The sequence below is a fragment of the Rhinopithecus roxellana genome, chromosome 5, assembly GCF_007565055.1.
Source record: "Rhinopithecus roxellana isolate Shanxi Qingling chromosome 5, ASM756505v1, whole genome shotgun sequence".
Classification (NCBI taxonomy): Eukaryota; Metazoa; Chordata; class Mammalia; order Primates; family Cercopithecidae; genus Rhinopithecus; species Rhinopithecus roxellana.
Window position 1 is genome coordinate 38487946 of NC_044553.1, and position 22922 is coordinate 38510867.

The 22922-nt window shown below is 43.4% G+C and overlaps 1 protein-coding gene across 1 annotated transcript in view; it reads left to right on the forward strand.

The window, feature by feature from the left end:
* The window catches only part of GLDN (gliomedin), a 67848-nt gene that overhangs the window by 16272 nt on the left and 28654 nt on the right, over nucleotides 1-22922 (forward strand). The window lies entirely within an intron of this gene.

Consider the following 22922-nt stretch of genomic DNA (forward strand, 5'->3'; position numbering starts at 1 on the left):
CTTGCCCATGGTGCCCCCAGGCTTATTCTTATTCAAATGGGTATCAATAAACTTATACAGGACCTGTCCCTCATAACCTGTACCCTGGGCACTATCCAGGACATCAAAAGGCATGTCAGTGGCTGATAGAAGGCCTAGGACATTTTTCCTTTTGTTGCCCTAAACTTACTCCAGATTATAGAGGCTACTTTAATTACCACCTTTCCCGTCTGGGATCAGTGATTAGAACTGTAGAACTTCTCCACTCGAAGCAGTCAGACGTATGGGCCGAAAACAATATAATAGACAATAGGTCCCCCGATTCAAGTCCAAAGGTCAATGAATATTCTTAGGAGGGCAAATAGGGGACAGAAAATTCAGGTACGAAAAGCACTGTTCCAACCTTGGTCCTCCAATTTGCCGATGCCTACCCTAAAACTGTTGTACTTCAGTGCCATTTTCAAGGAATTTATCTTGCTGGGACAGCTCTAAGTCCAGAAATATGCTAACTGGTGCCTGGTATCTGAACTCAAAATACACCCTAAACCTAAGACCCACTCGCAGGTGCAAAGGCAATTGTGGGCACGCTGTTAAGGAGCCACTAAAATCCAGCAGCCCCAGCCCCCTTTTTTTGTGGCTAAAAAAGGGAGGGAAACGAGTGTGAGCAAAACTGCTATGTCAGTAAGCACAATTAAATCCAATACACAGGGTTCCATGGGTGGCTGTGCACCCTGGAAATAAAAGGACACTAGAACCATAGGGGACACCCTAGGGCTAGCGCTCACTAGTGGATGACTAGGGGTGTGGGCACTCTTATGTTCTCCTTTCAGATGGGAGACATCCCTCAAAAGTGAAACCACCCCTGAGGTATATTCTGGATAAATTGGGACCAATTTGACCCTCAAACGCTGAAGAAGAAGTGACTTATATTTTTCTGTAGCACCACCTGGCCACAATAGCCTCTTCCCAGAGAAGAGACTTGGCCACCCAAGGGAAGTATAAACTATAATACCATCCTACACCAGATGTCTTTCATAAACAAGAGGGCAAATGGAGTGAAGTGCCATATATACAGGTTTTTTTCTCACCAGGGGATAACCCACAATTATGTAAAAAATGTAATTTACATCCTACCGGGGATCCTCAAAGCCTACCCCCGTACTCAGGTCTCCCCATGGCTTCCCCTCCCACTAGTAAAGACTCTCCTTTGGCCCTAACGACCCAAAAGGAACCAGACAAAAAGATCGTCAAGGAACCAAAAGGTGCCAATGACCCTCGACTGTGCCCTCCGAGCCGTGGGAGGAGGAGACTTTGGCCCAGTGCAAGTACATATCCCCTTTTCCCTCTCAGACTTAAAACAGATCAAACTGGACCTAGGAAAATTCTCAGATAATCCTGATGGATACATAGACGTCTTGTAGGGATTAGGACAATCTTTTGATTTAGCATGGAGAGATATGTTGTTATCAGGTCAAACATTAACTCCCAACCAAAAAGAGGCCGCCTTAGCTGGGGCCCCCAAATTTGGGGATCTCTGGTACCTAAGCCAGGTAAATGATAAAATGACCTCAGAAGAAAGGGAACAATTCCCCACAGACCAACAGGCGGTTCCCAGTGTGGACCCCCACTGGGACCTCGATTTGGAGCATGGAGACTGGAGTCACAGGCATTTACTGACTTGTATACTAGTAGAATTAAGAAAGACCAGAAAAAAGCCAATGAATTACTCAATGGTGTCTGCCATAACACAGGGAAAGGAAGAAAACCCTATGGCATTTTTAAAGAGGCTAAGGGAGGCATAAATAAAGCATACTTCACCAGGTGCGGTGGCTCACGCCTGTAATCCCAGCACTTTGGGAGGCCAAGGCAGGCGAATCATAAGGTCAGGAGATCAAGACCATCTTGGTTAACATAGTGAAACCCTATCTCTACTAAAAATACGAAAGAAATTAGCCAGGCATGGTGGCGGGCGCCTGAGGCAGGAGAATGGCGTGAACCTGGGAGGCGGAGCTTGGAGTGAGCTGATATCACGCCACTGCACTCCAGCCAGGGTGACAGAGCGAAACTCCGTCTCAAAAAAAAACAAAAGGAAAGAAAGCATACCTCTTTGTCACCTGACTCTGTTGAAGGTCAACTAATTTTAAAGGATAAGTTTATCACTCACTCACCTGCAGACATTAGAAAAAAACTTCAAAAGTCTGCCCTGGGCCCCGAGCAAAATTTGGAAACTCTATTGAATGTGGCAACTTTGCTGTTTTATAATAGAGATGAGGAGGAGCAGGCTGAACGAGACAGACGAGAGAAGAAAAAGGCATCCACCTTAGTCATGACCCTCAGGCAGACGAACTTTGGTGGCTCTGAAAGAAAGGCTGGGGTAGGCAACCTGCCTAACAGAGCTTGTTATCAGTGAGGCTTACAGGAGTACTTCAAAAAGGACTGCCCAAACAACAAGCTACCCCCTTGTCCATGTCCCTTGTGCCAGGGGGATCACTGGAAGGCACACTGCCCCTGAGGGCAAAGGTCCTCTGGGCCAGAGGCCACTAACCAGATGGTAAAACAACAGGACTGAGGGTGCCTGGGGCAGGCACCAGCCCATGCCATCACCCTCACAGAGAGCCCTGGGTAAGCTTAACCATTGAGGGCCAGGAAACTAACTTCTTCCTGGACACTGGCACAACCTTCTCAGTTTTACTCTTCTGTCCCGGATAACTATCCTCCAGGTCTGTCACCATCAAGGGGGTCCTAGGATAGCCAATCACTAGATATTTCTCCCACCCACTACACTGTGACTGGGGAACCTTATTTTTCTCACATGCCTTTCTTATCATGCCTGAGACCCTACTCCTTTACTAGGGAGGGATGTACTAGCTAAAGCAGGGGCCATTATATACTTAAATATAGGACAAGGAATACCTGTTTGCTACCCTCTGCTTGAGGAGGGAGTTAATCCTGACATCTGGGAAGAGGAAGGACAATATGGACGAGCCAAAAACGCTTGTCCAATTCAAGTTAAATTAAAGGATCCTACCTCCTTTCCTTACCAAAGGCAGTACCCACCCTCAGACCAGAAGCCCAACAAGGGTTACAAAAGGTCGTCAAAGACCTAAAAGTACAGGGATTAGTCATTCACTCTCGCTTGCTAAATTTATTTAATGTCACCCTTACCGAAATTCACAAGGCCTCCAGCCAAAATCCAACAGACTACTGGATGTGCCTCCCCTTAACGCTTTAAACCATATGTCCCAGTTCCTGTTCCCGAACGTTGGAACGCCACTGAACTGAAAACAAACACCACAGGCCTGGTGAGCCCTTTAGTTTCAACTCTAGAAATAACACATACATCAAATCTCACCTGTGTAAAGTTTAGCACAACCAATGACGCAGCCGCCTTCCAGTGCAAAACATGGATTACCCTACCTCCACGACTCTCTTGCTTCCCATCAGGAATCTTTTTTGTTTATGGTTCCTCAGCTTACCACTGCTTAAACGGTTCCTCCAAAAGTCTACGCGTTCTCTCATTTTTGGCGCCCCCTATGACTATCTATACTGATCAGGAGTTAAAGGATTTTCTTCTACCCAAACCTTGTTATAAACGGACACTGGTCCTGCCATTCATTTTCAGGGCTGGGATACTAGGAGGACTAGGAACCGGCATTGGAGGCATTACCACCTCCCCCCAATTCTATTACAAATTATCACAAGAGTTAAATGATGACATGGAATGAGTTGCAGATTCGCTGGTCACCTTACGAAGCCAGTTTAACTCTTTAGCAGCAGTAGCCCTTCAAAATCGGAGAGCCTTAGATTTATTAACAGCCAAAAGAGGTGGAACCTATCTTTTTCTAGGATAAGAGTGCTGTTATTTCATTAATCAATCTAGAATTGTCACCGAGAAAATTAAAGAGCTTTGAGAACGGACACAGTGCCGGGTACAAGAGCTCTAAGACACAGGACCTTGGAGCATTGTCAACCAATGGATTCCCTGGCTTCTCCCCTTCTTGGGACACTTGGTGGCTATTGTGATGTTGCTCATCTTTGGACCTTGCATTTTTAACTTCCCTGTAAAATCTGTGTCTTCCAGAATAGAACCATAAAACTGCAAATGGTTCTACAAATGGAGCCCCAAATGACCACCACTAGTACCTAGTTTCGAGGACCCCTAGACCGACCCGCCAACCTGTTCTGGTACCATGACACCGAAAACTCCCCTCTCAAGGAAACCTCAACTGCAGAACCCCTTCTACACCCCAGTTCAGCAGGAAATAGCTAAAACGATCATCGTCCAACTTCCCAACAGCAGTTGGGCTTTCCTGTTGAGAGGGGGGACTGAGGGACTACGTGGCTAAGTTGTCTGGACTTCCTGCATCGGTAGGGACTTCCGTAAGGGGACTTTCCCCTAAACCAGAATAAGTCATAGCTGCAAGCTAAGGGATTGAAACTTCAACCAATCCAAAGGGACTTTCCCCTAAGCAAAAATGAGTCACAGCTGCAAACTAAGGGATTGAAACTTCAACCAATCATATAGGGAGTTTAAGCTCTAGCTGCAGCCTGACGTTTTTAACCAATCAGGCCTGCCAACCCACAAGCAGATAGAAAATAAGCTAATCCTATAGGACAGAAAAAGGAAAAGGGGAGGAGCCATAAGCGAATATAAGCATAAGACACCCAAGCCAGAAATGGCAACCCTTTTGGGTCCCCTTCCAGCACGTGGTAGCTTTCCTTTCACTTTCACTTTAATAAATCTTGCCGCCACACAGAAAAAGAAAAAAAAACGAAAATATTTGACTGTAGTCAATAATAATTTAATTGTACATTTTAAAATAAAAGAGCATAATTGGATTGTTCATAACACACACAAAAATGCTGAACTGATGGATACCCCCTTTACCCTGCTTTATTACACAATTACTCATTGTATGCCTGTATCAAAATATCCTATATATCCCATAAATATATATATATCTCACAAAAAATTTTAAAAAATATTTTAATTGCAAATATTTTTTATTCATTATGTCCAACGTGAACTCAAGCATTCATTTTTTTTATTGATAAATCTGCATGCTGGTTAGACCAATGCTCACATCCAGCCAGTGTCCTGATGCTAACAGCATCAACAATTGTTTCATGGGTAAGCATCTTACTATATCCCAAAGGATCTTATTCAAATGTTTCCTGGAATTATCATATCATATCATATCATATCACCCCAGGGCAGCGTACAAGTCTCACCTTGAAGGATGGGAGAGGCGAACCTGCTTGAGCAGCAGGTGGTTCATGACACAGGTAGCTATCCCCTGCATTGAGGGAGGAGGGGGCTGAGCAGGGAGTAGGTTGAGAAAACACTCTTACAGATGTTTTTGCTCTGTATAAAGGACACCATAGGGCAGCATTTGAAGATAATGGTCTAATTCTTTGTCCATTCCTCCCAACATCAGACGAGTTGGTTAACTATAATTTCTGACTATCGGATGAATGTAAGAATGCTTAGATAAAAATCAGAAAGTATCTGAAGTTGTTTTTGAAGGGAACAATGTGAGTACAAAATATTGCTGTTAGCGGTTACTGAAAGATGATCCCAGCAGTACTCCTGCTTAGAAACTCCATTAGAGGCCTGGGGAAGACAAGTGATTCTCAGCTCACTTCAAAACACTCATCCCTTCCTACCCTAACTTCTTCTGCAGTTGTTTGTATCATACAACTCCAAATTTGGTTTTCTACAATTTTAGCGTCTAATTTGTCACCTTTAATCACCTTATCTCTTTAAATATGTCTTACAGTTTTTTACTATGCCTTTACTGAAGTATTTGATGAATACTTATCTCTTTAAATATGTCTTACAGTTTTTTACTACGCCTTTACTGAAGTATTTGATGAATACCTCTTGACTATAGACAGATCCACGACTCGATGAGTGCATATATAAATTTGTATATCTGCCAGTTTCTGAACTTGGCTTCTTGCCATACTAAGAGTTTTGGAGGTGGGTCCCAGAACATTAAAAAAATTCTTTCCTAGGAATTCATGCTACTCACCAAATAGGAGATGAGATCAGGTATTGGTAAGACTGACTTAGAGAACTGCTCTACTGATCAAAAATTCATTCATTCAATATGAAGTCACTGAGCACCTGTTATATCCAAGGCACTATTGTAGGTACTCAAGAAACAGTGTAAACAAAACATATATATCCCTGTTCTCTTGAGGTTTATGTTCTGGGGGGAAGGAGACAAAAACCAAAGCAAACAAGTAATTTATCTATAGTGGTAGAAGGTGATAAGTGCTATGAAGAACAATAAAGTGGTTGGGCATGGTTGCATATGCCTGTGATCCTAGTTACTCAGGAGGCTGAGAGAGGAGAATTGCTTGAACCCCAGGAGGCAGAGGTTGCAGTGAGCCAAGATCATGCTACTGCACTCCAGCCTGGGCAACAGCGCAAGACTCCATCTAAAAAAAAGGAACAATAAAGCAGGGAGGAGGATTAGGGAGGGGTAATAGGAAGCTGTAATTATAAGTAGTGGGGCTGGGGACACCTCACTGAGGAGGCAACATTTGAACAGAGACTTGAAGGAGATCAGGGAATGAGCCACGTGGATACGTAGGGAGAGGGCCATTTGGGCAGAGGGAATAGCTAGTGCAAAGGCCCGGAGGTGAGAGAGCTCAGGGAAGGAGACTGGAGCAAAGTGAGTGGGAAGAAGAGTAATAACAAAGGAGGTCAGGGCCAGGCATGGTAGCTCATGCCTGTAATCCCAGCACTTTGGGAGTAGAAGGCGGGCGGATCACCTGAGGTCAGGAGTTGGAGACCAGACTGACCAACTTGGAGAAACCCCGTCTCTACCAAAAATACACAAATTAGCTGGGCATGGTGGCGCATGCCTGTAATCCCAGCTACTTGGGAGGCTGAGGCAGGAGAATCACTTGAACCAGGGAGGCAGACATTGCAGTGAGCTGAGATTGTGCCACTGCAGTTCAGCCTGGGCGACAGAGCGAGACTCTGTCAAAAGGAAAGAAAGAAAGAAAGAGAGAGGGGGAGAGAGAGAGAGAGAGAGAGAGAGAGAGAGAGAGAGAGAGAGAGAGAAAGAGGAAGGAAGGAAGGAAGGAAGGAAGGAAGGAAGGAAGGAAGGAAGGAAGGAAGGAAGGAAGGAAGGAGGGAGGGAGGGAGGGAGGGAGGGAGGGAGGGAGGGAGGGAAGGAGGGAAGGAAGGAAGGAGGGAGGGAGGGAGGGAGGGAAGGAGGGAAGGAGGGAAGGAAGAAAGGAAGAAAGGAAGAAAGAAAATTGGGTGGGGTGGGGGAAGGAGGAACAAGAGACCAGTTCATGTAGAGCCTTGGAGGCTATTGTAAGGACATTGACTTTTATGGGGAATCTTTGGAGGGTTTGGAGCAGAAGAGCGACATGATCTCACCTGAATTCTCAATGAATCACTCTGACTTCTCAATGATGAGAATCTGACTTTTCAATGATGAGAATAGACTCTGGGTGGGCAAGTTAGGTAGTGGAAGTAGGGGGGCTATTTACAGAGCCATTGCAATAATCCAGGTGAAAGATGATAGTGGCTTAGACCAAGTGGAAGCAGTAGAGATGATAAGAAGTGAATGGTGTATAGATATGTCTGATACTTGAGCTGATAACATTTTCTGACAGTTTAAATGTGATGTAAGAGAAAAAAAAATAGAGGAATTGAAGGACTTCAAGGTCAGTGACTGAGCAATGGGAAGGAAAGAATTGCCATTAACTGAGATGGTAAAACTGCAGATAGAACAGGTTTAGGGGGAAGATCAAGAGTTCAGTTTTAAATGTTGTTAACACTGAGATGTTCATTCGATGTCCAAGGGAAGATGTCATCAAGAAGTAGCTGCATACTTGGGTCTGGGAGGGGGTCCCAGCTGGAGGCATAGTCAGGAAATCATGGAGATGCTAAGCATGATATTATTCATTACTTGGACTTAGGGAGGCTTCATCAAGAGTCTGTCTATTCCTTATGAAACCCAGACTGTTATTTTTTCAAGTCCTTTATAAACAACGAAATTCGATCAATCAACTGTGAGCCTTTTGTGCCCACAGATTTTGCCTTATTTTTAAAAGCACAGGGCCCGGCTTATCATGTGTTTGCTGATGAATACATCGGTACTTCTAAATCAGTCAAAAATATCTTGGAAAGAAGCTTAAAAGAAGCCTTTTCCCAACCAAGTAAAATGTAAATCAATATAACAAACAGTGCCTGTTGTGGGCATGTGGGTGCACACTGTGGGTGCTGAGGAAGAACAAGAAAGGAACCCTCAAGGAATTCACAGGCGAGTGGGAGGGAAAAGAAAAATCCTCAAACATGACACAAGCAATAGAAAACAGGACCCTAAGAGGGATATGAATAAAGTCCAGTGGGCAATCAGGAAGGGTTTTGAGAAGGAGGCAGCACACCAGTCAAATCTTGAAGGATGGGAGAGGGGAATGCCCTTGAATAGCAGGTGGTCCACTTTAGCTTGAACACGATACAGGTAGATGCAAAAATGTCTAAAGATTATTTATTTTACCTTTGCTTTTGAAAATTATTTGGACTATAGAATTCTAGACAGAACATGTTTTTCTTTCGGTACTTAAAAAATGTTACTCTACTATCTTCTCACTTGCATTGTTTCCATTGAAGAAGTCTACTGTTATTCTTAGCTGTGTTTCTCTCTGTGGAATGTGCCGTTTTTCCTTTAGCTGCCTTTAAAATTTCTCATCACATGTTTTAAACAGTTGTATTATGATATGCTTTGGTGTCATTTTCTTCATGTTTCTTGTCTTTAGGGCTTCTTGAGCTTGTTGAATCTACGGGTTTATAGTTTTTATTGAATTTTGGAAATTTTTCTGCCCTTGGTACTTCAGAAATGTTTCTGTCCTCCCTGCCAGCACTGGACTGTAATTATACAGGTACTGGGCTACTTTCAGTTGTCCCATAGCTCACTAATACTCTGCTCATTTTTAAAAAGCATCTCTTCTCCGTGTGTTTCATTTCGGATAGTTTCTACTGCTATATCTTCAAGTTCACTAGCCTTTCCTCTGCAATGTCTAATCTGCCCTTAGTCCTGTCCAAAATAAGTCCTGTACTTATTTTTTCTTTAGAGACAGGATCTTGCTCTGTCACCCAGACTGGAGTGTAATGGTGCAATCATAGCTCAGTGCAGCCTTGAACTCTTGGGCTCAAGTGATCCTTCTGCTTTGGCCTCCCAAAGTGCTGGGATTACAGGTGCAAGCCACTGCACCCGGTCTAGTTTACTTTTCATATCAGACATTGTAGTTTTCATTTTTAGAGTTGGAGTTGGGTGGTTTTTATATCATTTATATTTCTGTCTAGCATATTCAATATTTCCTCTAGCTTCTTGAACATAGGAATATAGTTAAAATAACTATTTTATTGTCTTTGTCTACTAATTTTTTTGTATCATTTCTGAGTGGGTTTCAATTAATTGATTTTTTCTCCCTCATTATTGGTTGTGTTTTCTTGCTTCTTTGAAGGTCTGGTAATTTTTATTGACTGTTAAACATTGTGAATTTTACCTTGTTGGGTGCTATAGCTCAGTGAGGCACTCTTTAATTACCAAGGGGAAGAAATAGCCTTGAGTAAGTTCCACATGGCTGACCATCCCAGAAACTACACATTCTAGCCTCATGCCAAAAATGTCCTACTGTTTATTTAGCAGTCAAATAAGAAATCAAAGCACAAAGACAAAAAAGAGGGGAGCCCAACTCCTGATGGATTGGACCACTGACACCAAGAAGGGGCTGCAGGTGTTTGATTATGGTGAGAGTAATTTTTAAAAAATATATTCATTGGTTATTTGAATTTTTTTCATTGTATGAGATTTTTTCATTAATTTTCTTTATTTTTAATTGGAGCTTTCAGTTTTTTTTAACTAATTTACAAGTGCTCTTTATATAGGAAAGTTATTAGCTTTTTGTGTATAATACACGTTTCCATATTTTTCCCCGTAATAATAATTATAATGTTTATTGAGAACGTACAACATGCCAGGTGTGATGGTAACAGCATTAGGTATGTGTTTCAAAAAGGTCTTTATCTTATCCTGATAATAACTCTGTGAGGCAGTCATTATTATTATTATCATCATCATTATTATTCCCATTTTACAGACAGGTCATTGAGGCTTGGAGCGGCTGAACATCCTGTGCAAGGTCACACAGCCAGTGAGTGAAGGAGTTGAAATTCAGAGTATGTCTGACTCCAAAGTCCACGATATTTACATTACACCTTTGGCCTAAGGTGTTATCTACATTTTAATTTTGTTTATGGGCATTTTGGGAAGAGATTGGACATTTTTCATTTTCATGTAGTCAAATCTATAAAATCTTCTATTCATGGGTTCTTCTTCTGCTTTTATGTGTAGAATGTTCTTTCCTACCTCAAGATCAGGTAAATATTCGCCTGCATTTTCTCATAAATACATATAATTTCACTTGAAAGCTTTTCTGTTACATTTGTATGTGTTTAAAACAGATTTTTTAAAAAGCCTATCCCCTTTAAGAAACAATTGTCCAGAATAAGTTGCAGGACTCACAAATAGGCAATTCACTACCAAACAACTTCTTAAAAATAAAGTCAGGGCAAGGATGTGAGATTAGTAAGTTGATTTAGAGATGCTTCCTTTTTTGTGACGGGGGAAGAACTATCCAGGGTCAGCTGCTGTAGTTAAGCAGATAGAACGTCAAGTTGTCACTGTGTGTGTGTGTGTGTGTGTGTTTCCGACCGGAAGGAAGAACAATCCAAACACAGCCATATTGGGAGAACACAGTCAGAAGCCACCTTTAAGAGTGGCCCAGGATTTCTGGTTCTGGACCTGGGTCAGCCAGTTCATGCAAGAAGGAGGCCTTGCTGCTGGCAGCCGCTATCTAACCAGGCAACCAAGGGAAAAGGACAAGGACTTGTCATTACTGAGTGGTGGTTGCTTGAACTGAAGACTGGGCAAGGCTGAAAACCTGGGGCTTGATGGAGCCTGTAGGGCTCCAGGTGGGAGAAGGGAAAGGTTTAGGAAGGTGGTTATTAATGACCAATGACAACTTACAGTTAGTGCGTTAAGGCACTTATCCGTTTATGCCTGGCTGTTTCTATAAGTCTTACTCAGTAAGGTTTATTCAGATTACATTTTGAATTCAGTTGTTAAACTGAGCTGGTGATTAGACTTTCGTGAATATCTTTATTAAAATAGCAGGAATTCAAATAAGCGAGGTGGCTCACACCTGTAATCCCAGCACCGGGAGGCTGAGGCAAGCTTATTTGAGCCCAGGTGTTTGAGATCAGTCTGGGCAACGTAGGCAGACCCCATCTCTACATTAAATTTAAAAACCAGCCAGGCATGGTGGCACGTGCCTGTGATCCCAGCCACTTAGGAGGATTGCTTGAGCCTGGGAGGTCGTGGCTGCCACTGTACTCCAGCCTGGACAACAGAGTAAGACCCTGTCTGAAAAACAAAAGTATGAATTGAGGATTTTTCAGAACGCAGAATTAGTTGATTTACATTTAAATCATGACCAAATGTGTTTCTATAACAGTACAAACATGCAAAGATTGCTTTTATAAGGACCTCTTAATCCTCACAGCCACTCCCTGGGTATTGTCACCTTTCCTATTGCATTTCCTATTTCATCAGAGAGGCTGGGAACCTGTCCAGGATCTTGCTGCGGTTAGTAAGAAGAACCTCCCAGGCCATCTGCTGCCCCTGCTGGCTTATTCAGCCTTCCCCTTGACCTAGGGTTGGATCCTGAAGAAGCACACCTGGTGGGGGAAATCCTCCTTCAGGGACTTCGGCCGTGCGTTTTCAGATGTTCCCAATGTTAATCAATGTCACATGGAGTGTTTCGCCAAAGCCCTTATTTCAACTGAAAGTAATTTTGCCGGAGACATTGGCGTGCAGGCATTTGCTGGAACTGCCTCTTCCAAGTAAGATTGCTGAGGAATCCTGAGCAGAGCCCCAGCTCCTGTGACTGCCATAGCCCTTGCGTGCAAGAGGGCTGGCCAGGGCTTGTGGGTGGGCTTCAAACCAACATTTGGTAATTATTTGTTTAAGATTTTATTAGAGAATCAGGGCAATGACTGAGGCAGGGTGGGAAGGAGCGCTGCTAGAAGTTCTACCCAGTCTCCACCAATTCAGTTCAGCTTTGCAGACTCGACTCAGCAAAACAAATGACTCAAGAATAAGCCCTACCCCTTGAAAGGCAGGCTGGCCTCCATCCCCATCCTAATCCATTTAGCAAAGCAGGAAGATCTAGTAAATACCATGGTTTCCCCATAGCATTGCATTTTCAGTGACGTCTTAGCCTACTTTACATGTTAGCACCCTAGTGTCAGCCTGGCTGACCCAGCCCGGACTAGCCCTGGCTGCAGAACCTCACACAAGTGCCCTGACTCAAGATAGTGTGAAAGGCTTGTGTATTATTGCCCTACAGACCAGGCCACATCAATGGTCTCCGGTTTTGCTGTGATGTTAATAGAGACAGGAGGGGGATAGCCATGTCTCAGGAATCCTAACTAGATAACCCTAGCATCTCCAAGGTCCTGTTTTCTAGGGATTATTGGAGTGTCTGCAAAAATAAAATTATCCTAAACAGGCAGGCACAAAGAGAAGCAGGTATCCCCATGAGAGATTTTCAGTTTCTGTGAACAAAGTGACTGCCTATCTGAAAGGAACAGTATCATTGGGGAGCACATTCCCCTCCCAGTTGAACAAGTAATCAATACTGAAGTCTTTTTTGAGTACCTACTATGTGCTCGATGCCATTCTGGTGCTGAGAAAGGGAATGGATGAGTGAATGTGGCAAACAGAAAAAGGACAAAACAGCCTCTACCATTCAGAGCCTAGTCGAGAAGTCAGCGTTAACAGCGAAAAAGTGAGCCAGTGACTGGCCATGCTGCTGGACTCAAAAGCGGGCAGTCAGTAGGAACTGGGCTCTTTGGGAAGGCTGAGCAAGATTCCCCTGGACTCTGCAGATCCCTGGCAGAATGAACTGACAGAACACTTGACCCCCAGGCCGCTGATGTGGGATGGCAGAAGATGGCTGGACAGGCTCACATGAGCTGTTAAATGTCTGTAGCCCAACACGAGCTGGGGCCTAGGAGTCACACCCCAGAATTTCACTGTTGTGTTTCCAAGCAGCTGCATACAGGGTATCAAAATTAGGTCAAGTTAGGATTTTAAGAGTTTATTGTGCATACAAAGAAAAGTTCATGAACTAAGAGACCTCAAACTGGAAAGTGGCAGAAAGTCTCAAATTTGCAGCAGTTACAGCTTAGTTTCAAGAGCATAAAGGAGGAAGTATTTTGGCCTGTTTCAGGATTGAATGTCCTATATTCTTTCTTAAGGCATATGGCTATGTAAGCTGATTTGCCTATAGCCAATTGGTTTAATTTCATTGAATCCTGATAAGATGAAAAGGTTACTGAATGTTTTGTTTATGTTGAAGGTTTATGTTTTGGGGGGCAGGGAATCAGAAAGAGCTAAGTTTTGGTTATGTGGCTATGAGTAATTGGCCTTGGGTACTAAACTGTGGCCTCCAGTTTTATTTATTTACATATAACAAAGGCAAGACCCATATTCCCGTTGGTGTTTGCAGAGTGCCCTCACCATGTCTTGGCCCCTGTGTGAATTCCTGCCTTTCCCAGAAATGAATCCAGGGTGTCTGACCCCAGCTTCAGATTCCATGAAGGATTCTTCTAACATCCGTGGTCTAACCCTCCAGTGACAAGCAGATGGACCACCACATTCATAGCCCCATCTCTCCAGTCCAAGCAATCTCAGCCAATGGTAAGGTGAATTATCAGCTCCTGGAGCTTTTTTTAACAGGATAATTTGCATGCACATAATAACAGCAGTTTGCATAACTAAGGAGAGTCATACAAAGCATTCAGTTGTCTAAGAGATGTGGAATTTAAGTTACAAAATAGGTCAGACCCGGAAGATGACTTAGCATGTAAACAGGGTTCCAGCTAGCAAACTGTAACCTGTGCTTGGAGAACTTCAGAGAAACCATGACAGGCCTCATTGTTTTAGCAACACACAAACCAGAGTAGCTGATGAGAATGAGCAGGTTTGCTCTCTTACTTTTGCATGAATTCATCCTGAGAGCAAAAGGTGAGAGAAAGGGAGCTCAAGAGAACAGCCAGCCAAACACTGAGGTTTCGAGTTCCAATGAGCAATAGCAGCTTACCACATTTAGCTCTATTCATTCTGATGAGGAAAACATGCTTTTGATTTAAGCCTTTCACCTGCACACAGAAATTGGCACATTTTAAATTACACATCTATTAGTAAAAATTTAATATCCTGTTTATATGCAAAGTACACTAAAGCAAAAATCTGTGTTTCAAGTTGAATTTGTACAATTCCTTTTGCAAAGGCTGAGCAGTACAAAAAAGTAGCAGTGGCTCACGTCTATAATCCCAGCATGTTGGGAGGCCAACACAGGAGGATTACTTGAGCCAAGGAGTTCAAGACCAGCTTAGAAAACATAGAAATATCCTATCACTACAAAAAATAAATAAATTAGCCAGGCATGGTGGCACCTGCCTGTAGTCCCAGCTACTTGGGAGGCTGAGGCAGGAGGATCTCTTGAGCCTGGGAGGTTAAAGCTGTAGTGAGCCACATTCATGTCACTGCACTCCAGCCTCAGTGACAGAGCAAGCCACTCTCTCCAAAAAAGAAAAAAAAAAAAAGGCCGGGCGCGGTGGCTCAAGCCTGTAATCCCAGCACTTTGGGAGGCCGAGACGGGCGGATCACGAGGTCAGGAGATCGAGACCATCCTGGCTAATACGGTGAAACCCCGTCTCTACTTAAAAAATACAAAAAAACTAGCCAGGCGACGAGGCAGGCGCCTGTAGTCCCAGCTACTCGGGAGGCTGAGGCAGGAGAATGGCATAAACCCGGGAGGCGGAGCTTGCAGTGAGCTGAGATCCGGCCACTGCACTCCAGCCTGGGTGGCAGAGCAAGACTCCGTCTCAAAAAAAAAAAAAAAAAAAAAAAAAAAGAAAAGGTAGATGAAGGGGAAATAGTCTCAGCTCTGGAAGCCAGCTAGGTGAGCCTAAACCAGCTACTCCCTGGCTTCTCTGGGCATCAGCTTTCTCATCCTTCCTCCCCACATCCTCTTGAGTGTTTCTCACCACCTCCTACCCAGCATCCTCTGATGGGAGCAGAGTCTGAAAATCATCTGTCATGTCCAACCCGCTCATTTTACAGACAAGTAACTAAAGTCAACCCCACCTGTTTACCCAGAGCAGCTCCATTTTTATTTGCTTTATATTTTGGGATTTGGTACTTATATAAGAAAAAGAAAAGTCTTATGGCTAACGAGCAATTTGAAAATCACTGGACTAGACAAGAGTTCTAGTTCATTCTATTCATTTGCCTAGAAACAACAGAGATCTGTCCAAGTAATTTCAAGTGATGGGGGTAATTGTAAGAATGTGATGTTTGGGTTCACACAACACTAACATGCTTTCCATTCTCTCTGGATTACTAAAAACACAGAAAAGTAAAAAATCACTTATTATTCCAACATGCCTTTAAAACCATCTAAATTAAAAAGTTAAAAAAAGAAATCTGCCAGGTACAGTCGCCTGTAATCCCAACACTTTGGGAGGCCAAGGTGGGCAGATCACCTGAGGTCAGGAGATCGAGACCATCCTGGCCAACATGGAGAAATCCTGTCTCTACTAAAAACACAAAAATGAGCTGGGTGTGGTGGTACATGCCTGTGATCCCAGCCACATGTGAGGCTGAGGCAGGAGAATTGCTTTAACGTGGGAGACAGAGGTTGCAGTGAATCAAGTTGGTGCCACTGCACTCCAGCCTGGGCAACACAGCAAGACTCCATCTCAAAAAATTTAAAAAAAAATTTTTTTTAAGTATCTCCCTTCTGGCCGGGCACAGTGGCTGGCTCACACCTGTAATCCCAGCACTTTGGGAGGCCGAGGCAGGTGGATCACGAGGTCAGGAGATCGAGACCATCCTGGCTAACACAGTGAAACCCCGTCTCTACTAAAAATACAAAAAATTAGCCAGGCATGGTGGCGGGTGCCTGTAGTCCCAACTACTCGGGAGGCTGAGGCAGGAGAATGGTGTGAACCCAGGAGGTGGAGCTTGCAGTGAGCCGATATTGCGCCACCATACCCCAGCCTGGGTGACAGAGCAAGACTCTGTCTCAAAAAAAAAAAAAAAAAAAAAAAAGTATCCCCTTCTTGTCCTCTAGTCTCAGTCTCTAGGGGGAAGGAAGAATATCAGTTGGTTGGGTTCATGAACCTCCCAGCTTTTCTGTGTACGTATACAGAAACATCTAGGGATTCTTTTTCAACCAAAAAGTTGTGTTGCATTGTGTGGCTTGGGCTGCACTTTGCTTTTGTCACTTAACACCATGCCAAGGCTGTCTTTCCAATAGCACATATAGATCTACCTCATCATTTAAAATTTGCTCAACAAGACCCTTATTGATGAGCCTTTGCATGTTCTGCCACACAATGTTGCTTTGAGCATTTTTGTCCAGATATCCTTGTATACTCTTCCAGGTGGGTTCCTCATTTGTAGCATTTTCTTTTTAACAGATACTGCCAAATTATGTCCCATCTCTCTTTAGTTTGAATTAAAACAAGCTCAAGCCATCTGATGCCAGGTTAGCAAGAAGTCTGTTCTTTTTCTCCTGGGGCCTCTACCTTGGCGAAGATCCCCAAGAGTTCTGCTAATCCAATGAGAACCCCTTTTCAGAGAAAAAAACTGGAAAATCTGGTCAGGCTACCAGTAGGGCCCATTTGTGCTATCTTTTCCCCTAATGCTATTGTATTAGTCCACTTGCTGTTTATTATAACAGAATACCTGAAACTGGATAATTTATAAGAAAAGGATTTTTGTTTTTAACATGGAGTCTCACTCTGTTGCCCAGGCTGGAGTACAGTGGCTCTATCTCAGCTCACTGCAACCTCTGCCTCATGGGTTCAAGTGATTCTCCTGCCTCAGCCTCCCAAGTAGCTGGGATTACAGGAGTGTGGCACCATACCCAGCTAATTTTTTTGTATTTGTAGTAGAGACAAGGTTTTGCCATATTGGTCAGGCTGGTCTCGAACTCCTGACCTCAGGTGATCCACCTGCCTCGGCCTCCCAAAGCACTGAGACTATAGGCATGAGCTGCCGCGTCTGTCCAGGAATTTATTTTTTACAGTGATAGAGACTGAGAAGTCTAGGGTTGATGGGCTGCATCTGGTGACAGCCTTCTTGTTGGTGAGGAGTCTCTGAAGAGTCCCAAGTGAGACAGAGCATCACGTAGCAAGGGACTGAAGTGTGCTCATTCAGGACTCTCTTTCTCGTCATGTGAAGCCACCAGTTTCCCCACCATGATAACCCACTAATCCATGAATGGATTAATCCATTCTTGAGGACAGAGCCCTCATGATCCATTAACCGTTTAAAAAGGCCCATTTCTCAATACTGCCACATTCAGGGAAGTTTCAAAATGAGTTTTGGAAGGGACATTCAAACCATAGCAGCTACCAAACATTCAATGCTGAAAACAAGTCCTCATGCAATGTAATGTGTCCCTGTCCATTGCTGCATTGATCTTCCCACCTGGGAGATGAACCTGATGGGCCCCAGTGTTTCTTCTGGGAGATAATTCTCACTCCTCAGTGATGCTTATAGCCAACAGTGTGTTCATCCTGAGCTCTCGGGGCTACTGTTTATTATCTTGCACTTGGGTTGACAGCCCATCGTTCCCACCAAGTCTGTCCTCCATGCTAGCGTGGCTGGATTGGACTTTTTCCTGTGCCTCACCCACCCTCTCCCCAGCACCACCAGATTCTCATACCATGAACTGATTAGCAATTTACTGTCACCTTCTCTCAGGGAAACTCTCCCTTGGAGACTGTTGATGTGTTTTCACACCTGAACCTTCTCCTTAGCAGAGAAGTTCTAGGCCTGGGACCAGGCACTATTCTAGACACAGGGTGCCTTAGTCTCTTTTGTGCTGCTATAATGGAAAAATACAGATTGGGTAATTTATAATGAACAGAAATTTATTTCTCATAAATCTGGAGGCTGGGAAGTCCAAGATTGAGGGACCAGAATCTAGTGAGAGCCTTCTTCCTGCATCATTCCACAGCAGAAGGCAAAAGGGCAAGAAAGTGAACTCAAGCCCTCTCATAATCAGCATTAATTCATTCATGAGGGTGGGGTTCTGCAGACCTAAATGTCTTCCTTTAGGCCCCACCTCCCAACACTGTTATGTTGGGGATTATGTTTGCAACACATGCGTTTGGGAGGACATATTCAAAACATAGTACAGGAGATGCAGACAAAACAAAGAAGTTTTTCTGCTCTCAAAATGCTTCCTTTCTCTGGGGAGCAGGAGTAGGTAATAAACATGTAAGCAAGAGAATACAGTCATTCCTTAGTATCTGTGGGGGATTGGGTCCAGGACACCTGTGAATACCAAAATCCGCACACATTCAAATTCCTGATGCTGGCCCTGTGGAACCCAAGTATATGAAAAGTCAGCCACCCATTTCTGAGAGTTTAGCATCCCTCAAATACTGTATTTTTGATCCATGTTTGGTTGCATGTGCAGAACCTGTGCATATGGATAACCTGTGCATATGGATAACTGACTGTATTTACTGACAAAAGCTTGTGTACAAGTGGACCCATACAGTGCAAACCTATATCATTCAAGGTCAACTGTACTGAATAATGATAAGTGCTACAAACACAAAAGGCCAGATTAGGTGATGGGGAGTGGCGGCCTGGGCTCCCTTCAGCTGAGAGCCAGGGAAAGCCTGACTTGAGGCATCAGTGAAGCTCACCAGGTAAAGATGTGCTCCACAGAACACTAGGCACAGCCAAGACCAGCGACGAGGCCAGTGTGACTGGAGCAGAGTGACAGTGATGAGCAGGGAGGGGGAGAGCACTGGGAGATGCTCTACAAGGTTGGGGGGCAGCGCCACAACATGGATGGGTCATGCCCAGTACCCCAGGACAATGACCTCTAAGGACTCTTCCAGCTTCAACCTTCTCAAGACCTACCTCAAGATTTAAGAGGTTCTTTATGCCAAATATGACTCCTTAATTTGACCATCTAGATTTTGTGACTTTCAATTGGGAGTTTTCTTATTTTCATTCCAATTTTTAATCCTTATGACCAGAAAAAAAGTTTCTAACTTTATGGCCACACCTTTTCATATACCATATGTTTCATCTCAATACAATCTTATATACACAGCCCAATTTCATTAAAAGACTATTCTTGAGTAAAGATTAACATAATTTACTGGCAAATATCTAAATTGACATTTAGCATACAAATGAAACCAAAAGGTCAGCAAATGAAAATTGCTTCATAGTTTTTACAGAAGCTGCACCTGCCCCAGATCAGTGATTAGTACCAAAGAGAAAGGCTAATTTTCCCTATTGATGCTTCTGTTGTTTCCAACCACCCCTTCTGCTGTGATCCCCCAGGCAACAAATGAAGCCATTGTGAAGTCTTTTCTGGTCCTTTCAATGGGCAATTACACGTTTTTTAAGACAATAAATTTTATTCTAGTGCAGCTGATTACATTCCTTTATGAAAATGACTAAAGGCAGTGAATCATTTTTTTTTCTGTCTGGTGATGTTAACATAATCACCAGAGCCATAATAGACAAGTAGAGTGGACCTGGAATTAGGAAACCTGGAGTTGAGTCCCATTCTTCTACCAGCAAGCTGTGTGATTTTGAGTAAATGATGGCATCTCTCTAAGCCTCTCTTTTCTTATCTGAATAAAATGGATAAGTGTACTCCAACTCAGAGAGCTATTGGGGTTAAGGGGACATCCGCAAGTCTTCCAAGGCATTGGTAAACTTCCATTTCATATATATGTGTTTGTCATATTATTTATCATTAAATATCTGTACACATTTTTTTTCTTTCTTTTCCTTTCCTTTCCTTTATTTATTTATTTATTTTTCTTGAGACAGGGTCTTGCTCTGTCACCCAGGCTGGAATGCAGTGGTGGGATCACTGCTTACTGCAGCCTCAGCCTCCTAAGTAGCTGGGATTATAGGTGCACGCCACTACATCCAGCTAATTTCTCATTTTTTTACAGAGAAAGGATCTTACCATGTTACCCAGGCTGGTTGGGCTCAAATCAATCTTCCCACCTTGGCCTAAAAAAGCACTGGGATTGCCGGGCGCGGTGGCTCACACCTGTAATCCCAGCACTTTGGGAGGCCGAGACGGGCAGATCACGAGGTCAGGAGATCGAGACCATCCTGGCTAACACGGTGAAACCCCGTCTCTACTAAAAAATACAAAAAATTAGCCGGGCGTGTGGCGGGCGCCTGTAGTCCCAGCTACTCGGGAGGCTGAGGCAGGAGAATGGCGGGAACCCGGGAGGCGGAGCTTGCAGTGAACCAAGATGGCGCCACTGCACTCCAGCCTGGGCGACAGAGTGAGACTCCGTCTCAAAAAAAAAAAAGCACTGGGATTACAGATATGATCCACCACATCAGGCTCACATTTTCTTCATGTGTGATATGTGTGATATATTCCATAATAAGTTTCTAAAACAGGCAATAAATAGCTGTTTACGTACTCGACAAAAAGTAAATACAATATGAGTTTTCCTCTGGATCTCCTAACAAAAAGAATAAATCTAGATACAAGACAAAAATCATTTTCCCCTCACATCAAAACATGGCATTTTGAAAAATAGTTTAATGGAAAGAGTAATCAGTGAAATTGTTGAAAAAGACAAAGACTGTATCATGTTTAGTACAGCTCCCTTCCACCCTGGCCCTCCATTTCCCCCTCACTTGTGGTTTTCTAGATCTATCTCCAGAAATATTCCGGAAAGACCAAGAAATTATCTTAAAAGCAGCAAGAGACAAGCATATAGAAACATTTCTGTGTGCAGCACTGTTTTACATGAACAAAAGTATGTTATATGTGCTGCTCTATATTTGCATTTTTTTTCATTTATCTTAGAGATCTTTCAGTATCAGCCTATGAATTTAGCACAGATTTGTTTTTTCTGAAGCTCATTGGAGCAGTGTGGAGAATGGGAAGGGGTATACAGTGGGTATGAGGCAGACAGATGTTTTCCTTATTCCCAGTGGTTTTGAAAACATCAGGCTAATGCCATGCTGCAGTGACCATCTGCCACAGGTGGTCATCCGGTGGGAAGTGTCCATATGGCATGAGAATCACTGCCACTCAGGTGCAGTTTCCACGTGCCGGGTACCGAGCAGGTCAATCCTCAAGGCCAGCTGCTTCTATTATTCAGAGGGGGAGATCAGAGTTCCAAGAGGTTAAGTACCTCATCTGTGCTCACCCAGTTAGTCGGTGCTTCCTCCCAACCACTAGGTTCACCACCCCTTTTATTCAGGCCCACAAATTGAGCCCTTCAGATGCTGTGGGGGCTGGCTTGTGACAGCGGTGAAAGTTGGATTTGGCAATTCCCTCGTCATCCTCTGTCAGAATTCCATAGAAATTCAAGGAAATTCTGTTGATGATGTTGATAGATACGCTGCTGACAGCAAATATTCTTAGATCTTTTAGGAGTTTCTTTCAAGTGTTAACTATAGTCATATGTCATGTAATCACAGGGATACATTCTAAGAAATGTGTCATTAGGCAATTTTGTTGTGTAAACATCATGGTGTGTACTTGCACGAAACTAGATGCTATCGCCTACAGCACACCTCAGCTATATGGTAGAGCCTATTACTCCTGGGCTACAAACCTATACAACATGTCACAGTACTGAATGCTGTAGGCATCTGTGACACAATGGTAAATATTTGTGTATCTAAACATAGAAAAGGTACCCTAAAACAACAGTATAAAAGATTTAAAGGCTGGGCACAGTGGCTCAAGCCTATAATCCCAGTACTTTGGGAGGCCGAGACGGGCGGATCACGAGGTCAGGAGATCGAGACCATCCTGGCTAACACGGTGAAACCCCGTCTATACTAAAAAATACAAAAAACTAGCCAGGCGAGGTGGCAGGCACCTGTAGTCCCAGCTACTCGGGAGGCTGAGGCAGGAGAATGGCGTAAATCCAGGAGGTGGAGCTTGCAACGAGCCGAGATCGCACCACTGCACTCCAGCCTGGGCGAAAGAGTGAGACTCCATCTCAAAAAAAAAAAAGGTTTTAAATTGGCTCACCTGTATAGGACACTTACCATGAATGGAGCTACAGGACTGGGGTTGCTCTGGGTGAGTCAGTGAGTGAGTGGTGGGTGAATGTGGAGGCCCAGGACATGGCTGTGCACCACTGCAGACTCTATAAACACTGTACACTTAGGCTACACCAAATTTATTTTAATATATTTTTCTTTAACAAGTTAACCTTAGCTTACTGTGACATGTTTACTTTATAAAATTTTAATTTCTGTTACCTTTTGACTCGTAATAACACTTAAAACACAAACACATTGTACAGATCTACAAAAATACTTTATATCCTTATTATGTAAGCTTTTTTTCTATTTTTAAAATTTGGGTTTTTTTTTTTTTTTGTTTTGTTTTTTCACTTTTTAAGCTTTTTTGTTAAAAAATGAAGACACAAACTCACACGTTAGCTTAGGCCTACACAGGTTCAGGATCATCAATATCACTGGGTTCCACCTCCACATCTTTGTCCCACTGGAGGGTCTCCAGGGGCAATAATATGCATGGAGCTGTCATCTCCTGTGAGAACAGTGCCTTCTTCCGGAATACCTCCTGAAGACCTGCCTGAGGTTGTTTTACAGTTAACTTTTTTCTTCTAAGTAGAAGGAGTACACTCTAAAATAACAATACAAAATATGGTGAAGTCAAGATGTCAGCTGGAAACTTTTTAAAAAGATTTTGAAAAGTATAACATAGTAAATGCATAAAGCAGTAATAGTCACGTATCATCAAGTATTATGTACCATACGTAATTGTACGTGCTA